Raw genomic sequence first — 23,442 nt, forward strand, 5'->3', positions numbered from 1 at the left:
CCAAAAAAACCTACAGAAGGCATCGTCTAAAAATCCACAGGGGACCGTGTGATGCCAAAACTGTAACGACATTAGGAAACGATAAAGGAAACCATTGACTGAGGAATAGACTCTGATGGCAGGCTGTACTGTAAAAAAATAAAGAAAATAAAAACTAGCCAACGAGGAACGCTGGTGATGTTCCACATTTAATCAAATGATTTGGCTCAATTAAGGCCTTGTGAGCCGGGGCGTGGAACAGAAACCAGGCCATCTTGGGTTCCTGAAGGACTCTGGGAGAGCGTACATCGCTGGCGAAGCTCGGCTCTGCTCGCACGAAGCCTGCGTGTTTCTGCGCCTGTCACTCCCAGGGGCCCGCCTCACACGGCCGTAAATCGCCCGTGCGCCCCCCACAGCCAGCTGCGGACGCCGCGTGCGTCCGTAAACTGCTTGCTTGCATGCTACTCTTGGTAAAAGCGAAGATTGCCACATCGTGTAAATCCCACGCTTCCTCCCCCCTCATTCCCTCGCCCCGCTTCACCTCGGATCTGCCTCAGTCAACACGCATGAAGTAAAACGACAAACGGCCTCCGAAAGTCTAATCGAACCTCTAACCTCTCGAGCAGTGTGATTGCAACTAGCGGTGTCTTCAGACGATGGATTTTCGCGTTAGATTTGTGCACCGTTCCAAATGTACTTAGCATTTTCTCCTCGTTGCTTGAAGAAAAATACTGGCAGCATATTGGCTATCTGATTGAATGATGCGAAACAATTGTTTGTGAGGTTTTGTTCACGCTGATTATGTGGAAAACTAAACTTAATACGGCTTGGGTATGGTCCTAGTTGCACATTTCTGTTGTTAAACACAAAGCCCAATGGCCCTGTGGCTTGGACGCTCTCCTGTGGCATTCTGGGATTGTCGGGACCGCCAGTGAGGAGGATTTACAGCTGTGACTGCAGGTGGACCCTTGGAGGACAATCAATGGAAAAGTAAAAATGTTCCCATGATCAGAAGGCAAACAAACCGGCGGTATCGTGGGCCACTCCAGCCCCTGCTCTTAGTAGCTTGGCCAACATATGCTCCCTCCGCGTCTGTCGCAATTATTACTGGCCCACATACTGTAAGAAACAGAATCCTGAACTTCCAAAGAAAAAAAAAAAAAAAAGCGAGAACTTTGTAGTGAAAACTGTGTTGCCTACTCAATCGCCTGAGAGGATTTAGGACGATGCGTTCTCGCAGAACTTTTTTTCTCAGGGCCGCATATATCCGCTTATGCCTGCTTAGAAAGTTCCGTAATTCCACCATGTCCTTAATACATCCTGCTCAAAGCCGCTTTCTGGCTAAATTATCTGTCCATTTCCAGAGACCCAGCCAGGCAGAGAGATGTATTTGGATTAATTAACTGTTCTATTTCTGCACCTGATCACTAATATTATTTAAAGTACTTATTTCTGTAGATTAAACTTCGCTTTCAGGTTGGGGAGACTGAAAGGACCTATTCATTTCCGATGTGTGATTAATATATACTCACCGAGCACTTTATTTACTTTATTACACCTAATTATTCATGCGATTATCTAATCAGCCAATCATGCTTACATCAACCATCAGAATGGGGAGAAAATGTGATCTAAGTGACTTCGACCGTGGAATGATTGTTGGTGGCAGACAGGGTGGTTTGAGTATCTCAGAAACGGCTGATCTCCTGGGATTTTCCACACACACTGGTCTCTAGAGTTTGCAGAGAATGGTGCAAAAAAAGTGAGCAGCAGTTCTGCAAACAGAAATGCCTTGTTAATGGGAGATGTCAGAGGAGAAGGGCCAGACTTGTCAAAGCTGACAGGAAGGTGACAGTAACGCAAATAACCACGCATTACAATAGTGGTATGCAGAAGAGCGTCTCTGAACACACAATGCATCATAATTCTTAAATGGATAGACTACAGCAGTAGAAGTCTAATAAATACCTAATAAAGTGCACAATGTTGAACACTGCAAAAACCAAAAAGAAAAATCTAATTAATGGCAAGTATTTCATTCTTAGACTTATTACTAGTAATATTACTATTACTTTTTTGTTGTTGATGCTAATTAAGACAAAATATTGCCAATGAGGTCTTCATTTGAATCTTTAGTGGTTTCTTTGCAAAGATAAAAATGAAATATTCATTGTAATAAAACTGAATTTAATATGGAATCCAGTCTATAATTAACATATTAAACTTGGTGGAATTACAATGATGGCATTGCTGTTAATTCCGTCTTTTTCAAGTGTCTTTCCTTTCCAGTTGAAGGTCAAGTTGACCAGAATGTCTCATTTTGTGAATCACAGCATTTGGAGAGACAAGGATGTGCCAGTTATTTACATTTCCTGCAGACTGTTTGTCCAGCTCTTCATTCAGTGCATATTTATTTATTTATTTTCTTTCACATAAAAATAATTAATTTCCAAATTCTTTGGTAATGGGTTTTGCAAAGTATATTTTGATACTTATCATATTGGGGTCATAGAGAATGAGTACATGAATGAGGATTATGCTGTCCCTGGTCATCTACGCACATTTATCAGAACTTCAGAGATTTTGTGTTTGGTTCCCATGTGCCTTTGCGCCGATTTGTTGTGTTTGAGTGGTTACTCTGTGGGGTCGGTTGTGTGTGTGTGTGTGTTTCCTTGTGTGTGGTGGTGTACTTTGTGGTACTCGTGCAGTGTACCGTGTCCTCCTGCTTACGTTTTGTGTTCTCCCACAAACTGAACCATTGAGGCTTTGTTTCATGTTCTTCTGAAACATTGCAAAACTTGGATTCTGAAACATGGATATAATCTGGTCCTTGAATCAAAATCCAGCCCTGGTTTTATTTTCTTCCTGGTAATTACTTGAACAAACAGCGCTACTGATTGGACTGATTGGAAAACCAGAAGTTCTTGGACTTTGAAGAATATTTTTTGAGTTCTAAAAGCTGATTCTTTGTTTCACATCCTTCTAAAAGCTGATGCCGTGGGCATGTTTAGGTTTGGTTGTCAAAGTAGAACAAGAGTTGGAATGATGATTTCTATTCTGACTCACACATATTCCAAAAATACGTTTTGGTGTGTTGGTCCAAAAGTATTAACAAGTCATTTTCACTTCCCTGGGAACAAAGTTCCAGTATTTTTTTTTTTTTTGTTGTTGTTTTTTTGGGAAACGTCTTCCCTCACTGACACATTTCAGGTGATTAATCGTTGGTTTTCCTTTGATGCCAATATCCAGTTTCTCCTCCTAAGATCTCAAAAATGGCAGCAATAACAAATCCGAGACTTTGCCGACCATAAATCTGAAAGCAGTAAATCTTTTTTTTTTTCCATTTACAATGTCCTATCACACTCAAGCTGCAAACTCCATTGCTGATTTAGGAGAGTGAAAAGAAGCTCTCAGCTAAAGCTCATGTCTGCAGCTGCTTCAGATCGCACCACTCATCACAAGTCAGGGCTGGAGGAAGTCACTTTGTGTGCATCTTATCAGACAAGCGTGCGGATGGGCAGTCGACCAGTGTGGGTCACTGAGGAATCCGGAGAGGCGGTCATTTTGGCCGAATCCCTGGGTAACGTTCGACTCTGTTGTGTATTGCTCCTGACATAGTCCAGATTCGATACCACACTGGGGGGTCTAACAGTCCAGTAACTGGCTTCATTACCTCTCTCAGTATACACTAAGCATGCCCTGCTTTATGCCAATACCATATGAAATGCTTCAAAAATATATGTGGAATTGAATTTGTCCACCAGCGGGCAGCACTGGCCGTCCATACAGGTGTGGCAACAGTTGTGATTCATTTATATCACTGTAGCTGTGGCTAATGACCCAATTATTGGTTAACATACTGTAGGATGCCTGGTTTTCAGGCCTGGGGGAGATTTCTGTTTGGAACTGACTAGGCGTGGAAAGACTGGTGAGTTGTTGTCTATGGGCTTTTCCCCTTGTTGTGAACGTTTTGCGTCCCTTTCCCTTACCCTAGTATTTTTGCTTGCAGAAGGGCGTTAGTTCTTGATTTAAAGTTTGTGTTTGTTTGGGTGTTCTCTTTAATAGATGGCAGGAAGCCAGTTGTTCTCTAGAGTTTTTGTTGTCTATTCACTGCGTGAGCAGTGGCCACCCCAAGCCCTGAATCGCAGATGAAAGATGCCAGAATTAAACTGCAGAGAGGAGAATGGACCATAAACCTCTCATGGCTACCTGGCTAATGATATAATTTGGACCTTAGTGGAGTGTTACTGCTTGCAGGGAGGGGAATGGGTGAGGGGAAGGTGCTTTAATTTCTACAGGTACAGTCTGTTGCTCCTGTGATGTAGGGTAATCCACTGCATGAGTCTTCATATGCTAAAATTAATATTAGAAATAACTCATGTCCAAATACAGTGCAGCCTGTAAGTAAGTCCACAATGAAAATTGGTAAGACGTTTTTATTTTGCAGAGAGGAAATGATCCCAACTCATGGCTTATAAACTGCAGACATGTATATTATATAATAATATGAACACAATTATTTCGGCACACTGCTTCCAAGTGTATTTATGTAACCGAGAGCATGCCTGATAATAACTTTATAATAAAATCATACATACGATGTAGAAGAGCAGTTAAAAAGTTTCTACAGTATCTTCCAGTGATTGATAAGAGGCACGGCTATATGACATATTCAATTATAAGTCAATTAGACTAGTGCCACAGCCCCGTGTAGGCTAATCTTTTCTTAACCTCGAGAGCCATTCTCTGGAAGGCTTGAGATTTTATTCCACATGAAAAGGAGCCCAGATCTTCTGCTGATCCATCCAGGGCTGTTTTACTCAAAATCAAAATGGAGATTACAGCAGGATGAAGGGGTCAATCTGAAAAGGATAGCAATCTATCTATCTGTGACTGACCTTCTCCACAGCACTGGGGCTGACTAGACTACTAAAGGACTTTCTGGGCGGGGAGGGGTTTGAAGAGCTGCTGATTGACGATTCGAAATGGCTCCCGCGTGACCTGAACGTAATGTCAATGGGGAAGCCGATGGGGAAAGGCGTGCTGTAGTAAGTTCATAAGCCTCTCCTTGTATACACGCAGAAACAAGAAGAAGAAATTCTCCTTCCCAGTTCTCAGACTAATCGAAGACAGATGCTTCAGACGGTCGAATGTGGAAGCCTCGCACATTCGAGAGCATCCACAGTGGCTGTCCCGGCGGCTTTGCTTCATTCGGGTTTTTTTCCTGTTGCGTTTCACCGAGAACTGAAGCCCGTCTCTCGCCCGAACGTTTGGCAGCTCAGGCCGTGCGCAGACGGTGCCTCGGCACGTCTCCTCTCCGAGCGTCGATCCGCGGACCACACAGCAGAGGAAGATCAATGGTCCTCCGCAGCCAGTATGACAGTGAGCAAAAGCCTCCAAAATCCCCTTCAGCTTCCAGGTCCCCCTAAAAACAAACAGCTTCTGCAACCGTCTGCTCTGAGTGCCTGTTTTTTTTTTTTTCTTTCTTTGTTTGATTTTTTTTTTTTTAAACATGTGGATGGCAGAGTTTTTATTGACTGGCACCAGGCAAACTGGGAGGTAGCCCGCCCAGCCGGGGGCCCTGACAAAACATAGTCTTATCAACCCTCCCCCACAGTGTACCCACGGGTCCGCTCTTCACCACATGTTTACACCATTATGGGATGGATTTCACATTTTGTTTGTTTGACTGCTCCTTTTCCCAATTCCACCTTGGCTGTCCCCGGCTCTCTCCCCCCAGTCCCCCCCCCCCCACCACCACCACTCCAAATATGTAGCTTTCTCACAGTTGTACCGCCTCATCCAGGTAAAGACATTACGTTTCCCTGTGCCAGATGACTTACCCCCCAGCCCCACCCGCCACCCGGCCCACCACGCACTTTGTGCGTTGACAAAGTGAACCGTTCTGACTCAAGCACCCACCATTTATCAAGGGCCATTTTAACAAGCTAAACACAAGTTTAGGTGCTGACTGGCCATTTATAACCAAGCACCTGCCTTCTCTCACGAGCATGGGAAAGTTTGTGTTTCTTTCCTTTCCCTTTATCCTTCCCTCTTTCCTGTCTGCTCTCTTCCTCTACGCTTCACCTCGGTTCCACAAGCCTCATGCGGCCTAGTTTGGCTTTTATTTGTCAGGAAGGCTTTCATTTGCTTCCTCCTTGACATTCACGTGTAACCATCACCCTGGAAGGAATCTTTCATGGAAATGTCTAGCCCTGAAGGTCGAGTCAAATGTGTTTTGTTTTTCCCCCTACTCTCTCTGTCACCTGGAGCGAAATGTTCCACCTCATTGTTACATTTGTCTCCAGAAGATGTGGAAGATTGATTGGAGATGTGACTAGCTGTTTTTTATTTTGTTTTTTTTACAAAATAAGGAAATTGAACTATAACAAAATATTATTAGTGCCTTGCAGCAAATGCAAATTTTTATCTCGATATGGATGCGGCATGATAAATCTCTTTCACATGCATCCTCCAGCATCATCCCAGCCAAAACTCAACCTAATGTCTGTTCACTGCCCTAGATTGAAGACCCTTAAAGCAGGTTGTTCTTCAGGGATATGTGTAAGAAGTAAAGGAATCTCGATTGTAGTTATTTAACACAGTAAGGCTTTGCTCCGTGGATCACTGAACTCATTAAGATTAAGGCAGGTTCTGTAGGTCTTGTTACTCCTGTTCCTGAGTCGTATTCAGAACTTTTCTTTCACAGACGTCCCGTCTTGGCAGTTTGAAGCACATCTTCAAAAGCAGGATTTTCACTGGCTCAGCTACAGTAAAGGGTGGTGTGTGTGGGGGAATCAAAGCAAAATGGGGGCCATCTTTGCATATCTTTATGTATATAAAAAAATAAACTTTGGCAGTCAGATTAGTGCACAAGCTAATTATGAAAGCACATGTTCAAGTCTGTGAGCATTAACTGGAGTGAGTTTCCATATTTTAGAAGCGCTAAAATCAAGAATGCGCCCAGCGTTCTAAGCTCCTTATTTGTTTTGTGAGTCATCCGCCATTTCTGATTCAGATTCCAAAACTCTCAGAAAGACATCAGCTACGATTTCATTACTTAAGGAACAAAATGGCCATTATCTCCCACCATATGATTTGTGAGTGCTTTTTGCTTGCTGTAAATACAACTGCTGAGGTAATATTGTTGCTATTGTCAATGTTGACTATGTTTAATCAGGCTTGCTCCTGAGTGGCAAAGATATCTACTTAATGATCGAGTAGTCGTGTCTCATTTTACAGGTCTTTAATGCACTGAAGTACAATTTTCCACTTACTGTACGGAGTGAAAGCTACAGAGAGATAAAACCACTTCAGTTATTAATTGTACATTTCGAGTGGGAATGGCTAATGTGCTGCAGTATATAATAAATAAGTAATAAACATCGTAATTTGTCTGATGCCATGTGCACTCTTGGGTTTGCAGAGTTTATTCCAGCCATTTGCGCAGGTGTTTAAGTAATCATGACAGGGTGTTTTCAGACCTAGAAGGGCAATCTTCTTGGGAGTTTTCTCTGTGATTTACAATCGAGCCACACGTAAAAAAAGTTTTCATTAAAAAAAAATTCTTTCTTTTGCCATTTTGTGTTTTATTGTTCATCCAGCATATACAGTAATACAATAAGAGGATAGGGGAAAGCAGAATATTCCAGACGAATAAAACACCAGAGAGAAGGTACAACCGTGAACCAGTATTTTAAACCTTGTTACATACTATGACTTTATTTTATTTATGTATTCTTTCCTCAGAAGATATGGGATTTGGATACTTTAAAAAAAAAAAGAAGAAAAAAGCATAATGCATAAAACATTTTAGATGGAAAATACCTCAAATATGCTAACATATAACTAGACCGCTCCAGGTTTCTCTCATCACCACAGTAACTAATCACTGTCCCTCTCATTCCTTGAACTAGATATTAAAGGGAAAAACAAAATGAGAAACATAATCTTTATGAGATACCAGCTGCAAAGATACTTTTGTAATATCATGTTTCATCTCTCCTTTGCTCCTATTTCGTGCTTTGGAAATTGCAAAAGGTCTTGAGCTTAGGCAGTGTCGACTATCGACCAGGGCCTTTGCTCGTGGGATGAAAGATGGTGACGATTCTAGGGGCCCACAGCTGCAGATGCCCCACACAAAGTCCAGTTGTCTTATTAAAAACAGGGGGGCCAAGAGCAATATTCGTTCAGCCGGGCCCCAAATTCTGCTGTAGGGAGTCAAAACGGATCGCTGCCACAGAAGGTCCATCGATAGTTTCCTTTCAGTGCTAGCAATCTCATCTCTGTGATTTTGAAAGCAGTATCAATTGAGAGTGTGAGTAGAAACACCCTTTCCTATCTCATTATACATATTACATATTACATTTTTGCGGTTGGTGACCTCTGCGTATCTTTTCGGTGAACTCCAGGGGGTTGATCCTGGTCCCTTCCCCCGCATGCATTTTACCCCCCCTGGGTCCTCTCTTGGGAATGTGAGGTCTGGATTAAGGAGGCAAAGGGAGGGGGGGGGGGGGGAGTTTGGACCCTGGAAGTTGTGAACTCCCTTGGTGAGGAACGTCATGATTCCGTCCTTCCTCTTGGGAAATTATGCTCGGGCCAAGCAAAATAATGAAAGGAAGTTCAATCAAGTTCTGTCTCCTGCCGGAGGACAGCTTCGAGGAGATGAGTGAGCACGTCTCCGTGGAAACCGCTGAGGTGGCCGTGGACGCGGCGCTGTGATTGGCTCAACCGAGGCAGCGGTGCATCGGATTCACGTTACTCTGAGTGACAGCGATGGACACTGGAGGACCGTACTTTGATGCAAGACCGACACTTTTTCCAATCAACCCTCGAGCCGGGTGTGTGTCGGTCTTTCACGGACATGGAGGATTTCACTTTTGGCTCAACCCACCTCTCTCACAGTCATTGATCCAGGAATAGTCTGTAATTCATTGTGTCTGGGTAATATAAAGCATGCCAGCCGTCTTTTATTCCGTTGCCAGATGGACATCATCCCAATCGCGCCAGGTCCATAGACTCCAAACACCACAAAGAGCTTAGCATGCATTCTCCCAGACCACCTGTGAACACGATTGAGTGTTTGGAGATATTACTCGACTCTCACGGCAGAGAAATTCATGAGTTGTTGATGCTAATTACGCTAGAGCCGGGCTTGTTTTTCATTAGACTACCCCTGCTTTCTTTCAAATCTCTTCTGACAGATTAAAAGCTGGCACTGTGTCTTAATTAAAATAAAACATTGGGTGAGTGTGAGGATTTGGGCAAGGACCTGCAAGGTTACGTACTGTAAGGGTGTTTAAAAGAACATGATGAAGAAAATGTTTCACTTGGTAACTGTCTCTCGGTGCGTTTGATGTTTTATTTTCATTCTCTGTAACTGCTGGGTACAGTCAAGGTGACTTGTTTTTAATATCTCCCTTCCTCCCCCACTATCTGTAATTAAAGCCCACCCCATTGCTGCCGTGTCCTCGGTTGGTTCAGGACGTTTCACACCATTGTAGTGTCTGTCACCTTGGTTGTACTGGAACAGCCATATTTGTATTCACTTTAAATCTTAATTAATATCTAAGCTATTTGCATTTCACTATGATGTCTTTACATTTGTATTGTGTTCAGTCTTCACTAGATATTTTAGTTCCTGCTTTCATGCTCCCCTGGGAACTTAATTAGAGAACACCCCTGTGTATGACTAGCTGTTGGGCGATCGCATTGTAACGTGCTAATATGCTACTGCTGCTGCCATGTAGGTTACTTTAATTAAAAATGCCAAATAAATGATACCACTGTAGCCCAGTTTATTATACCCCAGCCACGATAGAGACTTGGAGAATGCCATCCCCCAAATATTAGGGCTACAGTAGCATTAAAATAATAATAATAATAATAATAATAATAATATTTTATTTATATAGCACCTTTCATACATAAAATTGTTAGTGAGCAGTCAGAAACCTTTATACTGTATAAGCATTGGGAATTCCCCATCAACTGAATCCCTAGATTCTTTCCAATTACCTGCTTTTACCTACCTTGCTTCCATTTCTGAATTCCTTTCCTTGCTCCTAGATCCGCCCTCCTGAGGACGCAAGGAAAGGACCTGAGGACAGAGGAATCAAGGAAACGTAGATTAGGTAAATGGCATGTCTTTGTTCTTTCAAACGTCAGTTTCAAGCCACGTCGATTCCGGACCTGGCAGATGGAGAGAGTTGGGTCTGAGTCCTGTTACGTCATGCATTCTGAAAAACAAACTCGGCACAGGGTGCACTTGTATTTCCTTGCTCAAGCATTCTTCGGGAGCCTCCCAGCTCCTCATACCAAGCTCCTTGAATGAGAATTTGGTATGTCCTTAAAGATGGCGGAGCTCGGTCGATTTCTGCGTCAGTTGATGCCAGAGGAGACCAGGCTATGCCTAAAGATATCATGTCTCATAAAATACCAGGCTACAATTGGCAATGACGTAGACAGGATATACACTTGCCCATGGGGCACATCAATATTATGAACTGTCCCGGGAGTAATATGTTTTAATAATGTTTTTGAGGTGGTGAAAGAATAATGAAATGATACAAAATAAGAATGCAAATGCTGCTCCAGAATGCAGCTTGACAAGAAAAGCAGTAATATTCTGGGCAAAAAAAATAAATAAATAGAAATTTTATTCAGCTTCCTTTATTCAGGACAAGAGGCGGAATGCCAGAAAATCTTAAAGCTCCAAGTTCATGTTCTAGAACTCCCACTTTCAACGTCCAGCTGGGATTCCTATTCCACACGCTAGAATGTGCCCTTAAGAACATTCTGATTACACACTTGTGATCATACACCTGAAAAGGGTTAAACTGGAACCCACAGAGAAGGGAGAACATATTTGTCCGTAGCCAATAAAAGGACAAGGCTATGGGACATTTTCATCAGTTAAAACCCTCAATGTCACGGCAGTGCTGTAAGTCACAACGTGCTTCTCCCATCCGTTTCGCTGAACAGCACGAGAGGAGGGGGAATCTGTAAGTAAACAGGAAATGAAAGGCAGTGGGAGGAAGTGACTTTCATAATTCAATTCTTTTACAAACGCATAAAATCTACAGATATAGAAAACAGAAAACACCTGAAATGCATTCAGTGATGCAAGCTGCCCCTTCACTGGTTGCTTTGTGCTCGATTGGGGGGGAGGCGGGGGGGGGGGGGGGGGTTGCGTTCGCATTTACATACTCGTGATTGCTTGCTGTAATGTGGCTTCAGAGAGAGGAATACATAGGAAGAAAAATCACTAATAAAAGTACAGAGAGGGGATCTTTATTTAGGTGGGGAATGGAGCTCCAAAGTGAAAGCAGATGGGACCGTAGGCAGAAATATTTTCCACTTGAAGTATAGCACTTCTGCTGGGCCTGGTCCAGAACTTCGGCTCCGTCTCCAGCCCAGCCGGTGTCGGACAGAAAGGTTAATTCAGAGAAAATGAGGAAGGTTGGTTATTAAGCTTACCCCACACCGAAATGAGTGTAAATCCAAACGGCATTAGCAAAGGCGTTTCCAGAGGCGAAGACGTGCGTCTTCAAAGCAGCGTCATGCAGGGGACGGCAGGACTCGGATCCAGCGATATAAAATAATTGGGAGAACGACTGTCATGAGAAAAAACAAACCATAATTTTTATAACAAAGGCTGTATATAGGCAGATTCTGGCAATTTCTAAGGGTGGTATTTCCAAAAAGGCTTCATGCTCAGTTCACATCACACGTGCTGAACATGCCAATAATATGAGTTCACACAAGTACAACCCCACGTAGTGCCGACCGGGGGGAAAAAAGAATAGGCCTCTGTTCGAATGGTCTCCACAGAACCCCTTATGATTTATACTTCTTATCTTCTGTTTGACAGCATCTGCACATATTCTCTGAATACGAAAAGCGGTTCTTTGTAAATTTACCGCATATTACACGCTGGGCTGTTGAAGTGGCATTAAAGAAATTTGCTTTATGGAATCTGTTGAGCAGCAGTCCCTCAGATCGACGCGTTTTTGGCCGCAGTTTCGCCCTGGGGCTACTTTACAGCGCGTACCTGTGCAGGTGACTCGTGGTTACCAGGGCAACCGCAGTCTGCCTGCATCGGCTGTATGTCAGGGTCAGGGGGTACATGAAAGCGGTGTCATAGGTCACAGAAAAATACATTGTTATTGACGTCAAATTAAAAGGGGGTTCCGACACCTCGCCAAGCAGAGGACTGAAGACAAGTTGCTATGGTGACGATGGGAGAGCATTGCAACTTCGTAGTATTGCTTAAAAGAGCTGTGAGCGCTGAGAACTAATGTTTGTGGTCTCGCATCTCATCAGGCTTGGAAGTCAGTTGAAGGAGTTTTATTTTCAGAAAGGATTTTCTTGCCTACAGCGTAGCGTGCAAGTGTTCCTCCCTGGTTCAGATTTTGCCTTTCTGAATGCACCAGTGATCTGCACTGATTTCCTGGTGTGCTACAAGTTTTGAATAGTTTCTTAATATAAACTTGTAAACAACACTTTTAAACTGATGGGCACTGTTGTACGTTGTCAGAAGATGTTGCAAGCACCAGCCGACCAAACATTATTTGCTGCAGGAAAGTCTTCAGTTCTCCACCATGGAAAATCAGAATTGGCAATCTGCTATTGGTACAACAATACAGAACATAAGGAACAAGCAAAGTTTATGGAAAAGGCCTTCTGAAATGTGACACTTTCTGCCTTATAGTTGATTCCATACCATTATAGTATAATGATCTCTGTTTGGTCTAATGGTCTGCATTGAATAAAATTCAGTCTTCCAGGAAATGCATACAGTACCGCTTGCAGATTAAATAAATGTTGTGAATGCGATTTAACTCTGTAAAAAAACCCATCACAAATATATGATTTAAATGAGCTGAACACTCTTTGAATGTTTCCTTCACAGTGTTAATTGAAGGAAAATAGAAGTGACTTCCTTGCCTCATTACACTGAAATCTTGATCGAGAGAGAGACAGAGCAAGAAAGAAAGAGAGAGAGAGAGAGGCGCTAACATGATGCGACAAAGGGCAACATGTGCTGAACGATAGAAGTGCTACAAGTATTTATAACCGCCTCTAAATACAGGCACAGTCAGCAAAGGCTGGAAATGCAAACAGGCCTGGCTTAGATGGATAGTTTGCGGTTTGGCCCTGCAGACAGACAGACAAACAGTCATTTCCCTTCCATCGTTTCTCGTTGTAGTGACCCCTTGACTCGCCCACCACAGTTACATGCAGGCCAATAACACTTTATTTGGCTGAGCTCAGCCTGTAGCATTAAATATTCTCCAGTGGGCCATGCTATTTATTTTTGCCTCCTGATAATGGCCCCACTTATCCAACAAACCTCATAGTTTCCACCAACGTATAGATCATCCCTTGATATGATATGAAAAGCCACACATTACGCTGTAATTACTTGGCAGATGTGCTTACCCAGAGCAACTTACATTAGTGTCATAACGGGAGATTTTACATAATGTATTGCACGAGGAGGGAGGAGGGAATAGATGTTGAATAGCTGGCACCGTCTCAGTCAGAAAGCTAAGGTCGTAAGGCTCATAAGTTCTAACCTTTAACAGTCAATAAATATTCATAATTTACATGAGCAAAATACATTCAAATATTTGTTGTCACAGCAAGAAAATACCTATTTTGGATTCTGGCCAAGGGGCAGGCCTTTCTGTGTGGAGTTTGTATGTTCTCTTCATGTCTGTGTGGGTTTCTGTTAGGTACTCTGGTCCTAACACATGAAGTAGGCTAATTGGAGACTGTTGCCTGTAGGTATGAATGTGTGAGTGAATGGTGTGTAGGCCCTGCAATGTATTCCTGCCTCTCACCAACTGCAAGCTGGGACAGGCTCCGCCCCCTACCCCCCAACAAGCCTGACCAGGAATGGATGTTTGCGTGTTTGATGTATCATACTGGTCATGTCATCCACATTTTTTTTATTAAATAAATTACTCATAGCTCCATATGCTGGATAATTGAATGCTTCCCCACATTAGTGATTTACTTAATGTATCTTCATTTGGATAATAAAAACAACACTTTCATTAATGTCTTAAAGAATAGTCCTTTATAATTCAATTACAGCAGTTTTGCAGTGTAGGAAAAAAAAATGGTGATTAAAAAGTCATCAAAAAAATAGTTTGTATGGTGCCTGACACAATAGCTAAAATATTAAATTGTTGGTAAAGCAAAATAAAACCAGGAAAAAGCAAGCAAAACTTATCAAGCCTCCTGGATCAGCAAATTAAAATGGCATAGGTAATGGAACAATTGGGACCCTTCAATTATTCATAATCAGCTTTAATTAGTTTCATAACATAGATTTTGATATTACTGCTGCTGACTGCAATTATTTTGGGAATTTGGTAAATCCCCTGCCAAAATAAACATTCTTTAAAAGATGAAGTTTTTCTTTCCCCGTCGATCTCATGTTTGGCAAGACAACACACTAATCTTCTCGTGTCGACAAGTGAGAGGCAGTTTTTGAATAAAAATAGTAATAAGAAACCGTTATTGCAATCGCAGATTTTTCTTTTTCGGCATCCATATTTATTATTCCTGAAGTCAAACTCGCATGGAAATTTTCCGCCTCTTGTTTAGTTTAATTTTTTCCCCTCCACTCTGTGTCCACATGTGACCCATATGCCTGCAGTGTTGAGCTCATTGTTATGGTAGTCCACAGGCACGGACGCTGAAGCATTTCCTTTATCAGACGCCGAATAAAAAATCCTGTGGCTTTCAGAGCTATTCGTGGGACCGCTCCTTCAATGACAAATAAACCACCGGCTTTTCTCCCAAAAATGGTTCCCATGCAGGGATTAGCCCTGCTCTCTGCCTGACGCCCTGGCGTCCCCGTTACCGTACAGAGATAAGCGGCTGCCGCGCAGTGTTGTTTAGGAAGATTTGCAACTGTCACGTGAAATATAAATTCTGTCTGACTCGGCCTTGGCTTCTGTCGGAATTCCTCGGCAGGATCTCTCTCTTTTTTTTTTAATACGCCGTTTCTGTTTCAATTTCTCCGCTTTTCCCAAGTTTTTCCGTTGTATTTCTCAGGGGAAGAGGGGGCTGAGATGGCTGTCACGGACAGAAGGGGCAGATGGGAAAAGGTGTGCGTGTGTAGGCGTGCCTCTACACCAAGCCTCCCCTGGAGAGTTGCCCACTCGGTCCTAGATGAGCTGGTCTGGCCCCACGCCACCGGTCTGTCCGCACTTTAAAAGGCCCATTACCCAGATTGCAGCGAATCCCTCCAGCCTTTCATAATGACGCTTGCACATACTCAGCGGTGCTTACCGTCAGCGTTGCTCTCCCCATCCCAGATAATGATCGCTGCTCACTGCAGGCCACTCTGCAGATTGACTGTACGGGGGGGTTTGGGTTTGATGCCCTACTTTCAAAATGGTCCGGTTCCATGAACCTTTCTGTCTTGGCAGAGAGGAGGAATACAAAATCCACTACGCTGCTTTTTTTCCCTCTGCGTAATGAAAGACAGTTCAGGTCTCACTTCATCTACCGGCCTCCCGACTGTAGCTTTTCCTGCCGCCTGAAACATTTTCTGGAATTCTGCTTATCTAAACTATGTCCACCACAAACCTGGAGTGGTTTTCTAACTCACAATTCTCATAGGGAATGGTGATAGAATAACTTTTGGCATTGCCCCCCCCCTCTTCTGGTATTGTTCATCCAAGAAAATTGTTTGAAAAAAGCACATTCGAAGATAACACATGCCTTGTTTGCCACAATATTTCTTTGAGATACTTGGAACGAGTGAGGCAGGGAAGAATGAGCAACTACTGTATTTCCCAGCCCTTTAAGGGGCTATTTCACAGAGTGGCGTGGTGTTGGGTTATGTGTGTGTGTGTGTGTGTGTGTGTGTGTGTAGCATGGAGTGGTCTAAAATTATGTATGTAGTGGAATGGTGTAGGGTTATGGGTGTGTTTAACATGGAGTGGTGTAGGGTTATGTTTGTGTGTGTGTGTGTGTGGCATGGAGTGGTGTAGGGTTATGCGTGTGTGTGTGGCATGGAGTGGTATAGGGTTATGCGTGCGTGCGTGCGTGCATGCGTGCGTGCGTGCGTGCGTGTGTGTGTAAGTAACATGGAGAGGGGCGGCCTGTAGGGTAGTGGTTAAGGTAAATGGCTGGGACATGCAAGGTTGGTGGTTCTAATCCTGGTGTAGCCACAATAAGATGGGGGGGCCACACGGCTCAGGCAATAATAGCAGTTGTCTGGCAGTTGGCAGTCGGAGGGTTGCCAGTTCGATCCCCTGCCTGGGCTGTGTCGAAGTGTCCCTGAGCAAGACACCCAACCCCCCAAAATGCTCCTGATGAGCTGGTTGCTGCCTTGCATGGCAGCCAGTCACTGTCGGTGTGTGAGTGTGTGTATGAATGGGTGAATGAGAAGCATCAATTGTGCAGTGCTTTGGATAAAGGCGCTATACAAATGCCAACCATTTACCATTTACCAAGATCCGCACAGCCATTGGGCCCTTGAGCAAGGCCCTTAACCCTGCATTGCTGCAGGGGAGGATTGTCTCCTGCTTAGTCTAATCAACTGTACGTCTCTCTGGATAAGAGCGTCTGCCAAATGGCAATAATGTAATAATAATGTGTAGGGTTATGTTTGTGTGTGTGTGTGTAACATGGAGTGGTGCAGGTTTATGGGTGTATGTGTGTGTAGCATAGAGGGGTGCAGGGTTATCTGTGGGTGTAGATGTATATCTTCACTTCATCAGTCCATCTGTAAGGCTGTAAAGTGCAAGGAATTCAGAAAATCGGAATCGGAAACGGGAGAGGCTTACAGTACACGGCACTCTTTCCCGACATCATTCTCCAACAATTGAAATGCCTGAAACCGTCTTACATGTTTTTAGTGATATGAATGGCTCACCCTGCATTACATCTATCATTACATCAGTACTCTTTTTTTTTTGTCTGGTTTCAGATGCTACAGCTAAATTTGCCATTTGCGCACCTGAATTTCTGTTTCTCCTCAGCTTTCAGTGAGACTGTGTACTGAGGGTCGTACGTTAGGGAAGATGTAGGAGTGAACCCCCCCCACTCCCTCAGGCAGGGTCAGGTCCAAGCATAGGGCACAACAGCAGTCACCTGAGCTGCTAAACGAAGGGAAATAAAAATGAAAATCCATGTTGTTGTATCCATAATAGTCAGCAACGCAATCGCCACCTCATCCGCACCCCCTCCCCCCAGTCGGTGATGACTATTCCCGCTCAGACCATGTCCAGCACACGTGGCGTGGTGGGGCTCTGGACAGCACCGTCTCCTCACAGGAAGGGGGTCCCCGGGTTCAGGTCCTGGTCATCCCCGTGTCCACGCGGGTTTCCTCTGTGTACTCCGGTTTCCGCCCGTAATATGCGGGGTGTTAACAGGGCTTTGCTGTAAAAACAAGTGTGCTCAGTCAACCTACCCTGTATAAATAAAGGTTAATAATAAATAAAATACCCCATCCCCCCATGTCTATTTGGGCAGGTTACTGTCTCGCTGTGTTATGTGAACTCTGAGCTGAGCCTGCTGGGTAGAGCTGGAGGTGTGGAGCGGATGTTAAATCTTTGAGAGGTGAAGTGGAAGAGATGTTCTTCCCCTTCACTCTCCATAGAAACAGCCGGAAATGTGTCACTAAATAATGCAGAGTGACAGGAAGAAGGATCGGTATGTGTTTGCCATGCACCACACCACACAGGCCTGAAGGCGGTCCGAGGACGGTAGCTTCTGTAAAAATCTGGTGTTTAAAGTTAATTACTTTGGAAAAAGGTGGAGAAATGGCTTTGTCCCAGTCAATGAAGTAATTTAGAACACACACACACACACACACACACACACAGAATAAAAAACACACAATACGGATCCTTTAGACTGAGATGAACTAAATTAAGTTAAGTTGTATTGCCAATGTCTCTTGAAACATGAGAATACCTGTAGTTTTCCCATACGTGTGAACATAACATTTACACTCACTGAACACTTTTAGAACACCTGTACTTAATTAATGTGATTATCTAATCAGCCGACCGTGTAGCAGCAGTGTAATGCATACAATCATGCAGATACAGGTCAGGAGCTTCAGCTAATGTTCACAATAACTATCAGAATGGAGAGAAATGTGATCTAAGTGACTTTGACCGTGGAATGATTATTGGTGCCAGACAGGGTGGATTGAGTATATCCGAAACTGCTGATCTCCTGGGATGTCACGCACAGCAGCAGTTCTGCAGGCAAAAATGTGTTGTTAATGAGAGAGGTCAGAGGAGAAGGGCCAGACTGGTTGAAGCTGACAGGAAGGTGACAGTAACGCAAATAACCACACATTACTGGAGAAGACCATCTCTGAACACACAATGCGTCACACCTCCAAGTGGATAGGCTACAGCAGCAGAAGTCTAAAAAAATAAGTTGAATGAATGCCTAATAAAGTGCTCACTGAGTGTAGATCATTATCTGTACTGTTTACTAAATACAGCCTTATTTCTTCATTTTCATCAAGGGTGCCAATAATTCTGGAACCCACTGGATGTGTGAAAAACTAAAAACAAGAATGACTGTTTAGACGTTTCATAGAAATGTAGTGTTCACATGGAGACGATGATGAAAGCCATAGAGAAGGGCCTGTCTACTCTTTTAACAAAAACTGCTATTCTGTAAAATGGTATACAGCATATAGGCATGTAAATACCGTGAAATCAAAGGTGATTGTCTGTATTTTTTGTCTTATATTCATCTTTTGATCTCAAATCCAAATGCTTTAGCTACTGTATAAAGCAAAAAAATAACTTTTCACTCTACCAATTTCATACTTTGGAAGGGCACTGTATATTGCGTTGCTTTCTGTTCTTCCACGTCTTTGTCAACATCTGTGTAATCTTGTAAATACTGTGGCAATAACGGCTTCTTTATGGAGGCCAGTCATGTCTGTCCAGGGCGATGACGTTTCTGAAAATGTAGCTCTCCCTCGGTAATCAGACCCACATTCATATTATTACATAATTAAACAGCTGCACTAAAAATGCTGGCTGGCTAATCTGTGGTTCATGCAATGGCTTCATAAAATGAGAGGCAGTAAAAGGCATCTTTGTTCTCCTGCTCCTAAGAGTGATCTCCAGCACTTTATCATAAAAGTATTTTATTCCACTACTGAATCACAGAAGACCTGTATGCTAGGTTTTTCATTAGGAGAAGTAATTATTCTTAAAATCCTTCATGTTTTTTTTCCCCTACAATGAAGAGTTTTTTTTTTTTTTTTTTGTAATGTGAACTTTGAGTCTGCCAGCCAGGCAGACTTTTTTTTTTTTTTTTAAGTTTAGCAAAATGCCAAGCCGCATCATAAAAAGACAGAGAAATATTTTTTTATGTATAAAGGGACAGTTATTTCAACACCCACCCCCCAGAGTGAGCAGACCCACAGATGCGATGGGAGGAACGGACGCTCTGGAGGGGCTGAAACGGACAGACACCATTCCCTGCTCCTGAAGCAGGCCTTGCCCACACCGCCTGGGAGAGAGCTGCTGTGCTGCTCTCCGGTTCAATGCCGGGAGTTTCCCATCAGCCACCAGTCTTCCACCCTCACACTCCATAACTCTTTCTCTAAATACAATAGCAGTTCTTTTAAAATTCTACAGCAACAGGTTTACGCCAGTAAGAGCAAAAAAAAAAAAAGCAAGCCCAATGTTTATATCAAAGGGATACACCAATGGCTTGGCCTGATGATTCATATTTCACAATGCATGGAGCCTTCCCTCTTCCCCCAGATCATTACTCTGTTATGAAGATGGAGTCTTCTCTGATAAGTCGCACACATCTGCAAATTGTAACTAGAATTTATTTTTCTTCTAAATGTTTAAGAATCTGTTAGCCAGTACTCATTTACTTGAGTAAACAGTCCCTCCCAGAATTAATATGAAAGAAAAGCTACTTCTGTGCTCAATATGGATTCATAAATAACCTTTCAGTACTTTTGTCAAATAAGGAGTGCAATTAAGAAAATATTTTGCTTATCATGCATCTGGTTTTGCATTTTCTCATTTTCTATTGGCATACATTGTGCGCTAACGGTTTAAGCGATCGACTCTGTTTACTAGTGTAAAATGAATGGGGAGTTATCGGTCAAAGCCCTCCGTACGACAGCCATTTCCCAACCTTGGCTTCAGCCAAAACCTCACGTTACTCACAGCAGATTCCGCCCATGTAGGCTTTCCCAAAAAACATTCTGTTAACTGGAAAGAACTGCACAGCACTCAATGCTAAATAAGAGTAATGATGATTTCCTATCCAGAAAATAACGGAGCGTGCGCTGTCCTTTCACGAGCCTAGCTTCATTTTACAGCTCAGAGTAAATGGTGTGTGGATATTGTAATATATATTTTTTTATTTGAACACAGTTATTTGGCCGATGTAAGACCGACCATGTGTCCAGCAGCTCTGAATGGAATCGTTTACTTCCTTTTCCAAACAAAAGATTTTACACGTCAGTAACATGCACTCATTATTCTCACTGCTAGCACGTGTGTCAGGCTGAGGACTATCCATGCGCACAAAGTGCATATCACAGTCTCCTAAAACCAAAAAATGCAAAAATGGCAAAAATCATCATTTCTGCATGTTGCATACCGCCGCTTGGCTAGGCTCCTTTCTCTGTCATAGTTTGTGGAACATTTTGTGTGTGTGTGTGAAATGTTTTTGCCGTACTGTAGGTCAGAAGCCGCGTCCATTATCACCCGCATCCCAGCGAAGAGGGTTTGTATTGTCTGCGCTGCCTCATTATACGTTTTTTTGGCACATAAATCTTTGGTTTTCGGAGAAAAATGGGTCCTGAAAAGGCATCTGTTTTCCCCCTTTATTTCAAGCAGACAAAGGGCCCCTACCACCAAGTACACATTTCTGATTGAAATATGTTCCTTATTTGTGGTGGCGGCAATCACTTTTGGCAAGCGGCAATAAAGAAGCAACAGTCTACATTTTGAATTACTGAAGGGCTTGCTACGTTTATAAAGCAATATACACATACACTCAGCACGCTGGGACCAGAAGCCTGAGACGGTCACTGGCACCATTGGCTGATTTGCAGCGATACTAACATTTACGCTGCATTTTTGTCTGTTTTTGCTTTTATCCACTACCTAATTACACAGCCATGCCGCCATTTTGAAATCTCCAAAGCACAAAGTAAACCAATCCTGTCTCATTTACAAAGGCTTTAATCTCATTTTGCCCCCTAAATGTCTGTTTATATAGTTTTTTTTTTTTTTTACCCACTTAAAATGATATGCAGACTGGTTACAAACCCTCTCAAACAACAGCTGACGGAACATTATTTAGGTAAGATTTAAATGAGATGTGAATGGGATGTAAAATACGATTCCCCAGGAAAATAATGTTTTTTTTTATTGTAGTATTAGGCTCCTCGTTCTTATTATATAACTGGTGCCTTTTCCTTACATAAAATAAAAGATTTAATGTACCACACAAGTAATTTATTTTTCTGTTCAGTAAGCTGTTTTTTCCAAACTTGCCAACTTTACACCGCCCTATAGAAGTTAAGAAAGTTAAGAAAAAAAAAAAATATATATTCCATGTGGAATCCAGGAATGACACGTTTTTCTTTTTTACATCGTCTTTTAAATCCTCAAAGGAACATTTGAGTAGAGATTTGCACACCATATTCAGAGGTAGATTTGTGACATGCTTCACGGGTGGTCTCTGGTGACAGTATAAAGAGAAATATCACCAAGAATCTGACATCTAGACGTGATAAATAATCACACCAATGATCATAATGTAGGAGGTCTCTAGTGTTTCCAACAACTGATTAACTGCTTTCATTGATTTTACAGAAATCAGTGTTTTTTTTGTCTTCTCTAACTACATACCCAGAAGATGGAGAGGGCTACAGTTGGAGATTATTATGAGAAAACATTAGGATTACTCAACAATGTGTTTTCAGACAATTGGTCCACTTGCTAATCAAGCAAAGTGACTTTGAGCAGCTAGCATCACTGTGAGCATACCCTTACTACTTGCACATGCTATATACAGTAGTGTGTAAGTAGTGAGGGTATATGTGGGGAAAATGTGGGCACCCCTGGTCAAAAAGCCTTTTACACTGAATATCTAAGTGAACAGAAGCAAACCTGACCTCTAAATATTACATGGTTAAACATGACACATTTCATCAAATGTTACAGGATTATTTCCTTTTTTACACTTTCAAGATAATAAAAAAAAAGGAAAAAGGCCCTGTGCAAAAGTTTGGGAACAAACTGCCAGTTAGTACTTTTTAACTTTAACTATAACAGCTTGTAAATGCTTCCTGTAGCCAGCTAAAAGTCTTTCAAGTCTCGCTTTTGGAATTTTTCCCCATTCTTCCTGGCAGAACACAGATTTTCAATAATATTCAAGTCTGGGGATTGTGGTATGCTTTGGATCATTGTCTTGCTGGAATACCCAACCTCTCTTCAACTTCAATGTCTGAACTTTGAAGATTACCCTCTACAATTTCTTGATATTTGGTAGAATCTATTCTTTCTGTCCTTCCAGGACAATATTTCCTGTGCCCCCCGCTACCACACAACCCCAAAGCATGATGGATCCACCTCCATGCTTCACAGTTGACGACGTGTTCTTCTCTACAAAGACTTCCCCCTTTTTTCTCCAAATATACCTTCTTTGGTGGTGGCCAAAAAGTTCAATTTTGGTTCCGTCAGTGCATTGTTCCAAAAGGCTTCAGGCTTCTTAATGTTTTCTTTTGCATACTTCAGATGCTTAATTTTGTGTTGTGGTCATTCTCTCTGGCAACTCTGCCATGTAGGTCTTTGTTGTTTAAAGTATGTTGTATTGTTGTGCTGTGTTTCTCAGTTCTCAGGCCATTCTATCTGATATCTTCCAGACCTTGTCTTGACTTCAACTGTTCTATTTATGTTCTAATAATGTTTCTGACAGTGGAAATAGGTCGTTTTAAACATGAAGAGTTCTCCTTCTGGGTGGAAATGCACCATCTTCATTCTGACATGCTTGGACAATTGTTTAGATAGAGGAACCCATGGTTGTTAACACCAGACAGAACAGCCACTGCAGTTGGATAATTTAGAAGGCATGGAGTTACTTCAGAATAAAAAGTTCAGCCCTGGAATTATAATCACCTGAGTCATTGAAGCTCTAACGAATAAATCACCTGGGTCTTAGTAATAATCTTTCTATAAAGTAAGAAAGAATAATCCAAAAGGGTTCCCAAATTTTGTGGTTTTTGCACCCCACTGCACAGTATGTAGCTGAAATGTTTGGAATGTGTTGCCACCGAAAGTACCAACACACTTTATTTGGTAATAGTAAAGAGAGATGTTGTATTGGAATACAGTATGTGCCTTTGGTGAAAACATAGAAACAAAAACACATTAAAGATTCCCCTATGTTGTACACGGTAAGGGAGAGAGAGAAATGAGA

General features: G+C 42.5%; 1 long non-coding RNA gene across 1 annotated transcript in view; it reads left to right on the forward strand.

Annotated features, from left to right (window-relative positions):
- The window catches only part of LOC133107826 (uncharacterized), a 47,612-nt gene that overhangs the window by 21,081 nt on the left and 3,089 nt on the right, over positions 1–23,442 (forward strand). Inside the window, exon 3 of the long non-coding RNA XR_009704628.1 lies at positions 10,048–10,112. This is a non-coding gene — a long non-coding RNA (uncharacterized LOC133107826). The remainder of the gene's footprint in view (positions 1–10,047; positions 10,113–23,442) is intronic.

Source organism: Conger conger, chromosome 13 (genome assembly GCF_963514075.1).
Source record: "Conger conger chromosome 13, fConCon1.1, whole genome shotgun sequence".
NCBI lineage: Eukaryota > Metazoa > Chordata > Actinopteri > Anguilliformes > Congridae > Conger > Conger conger.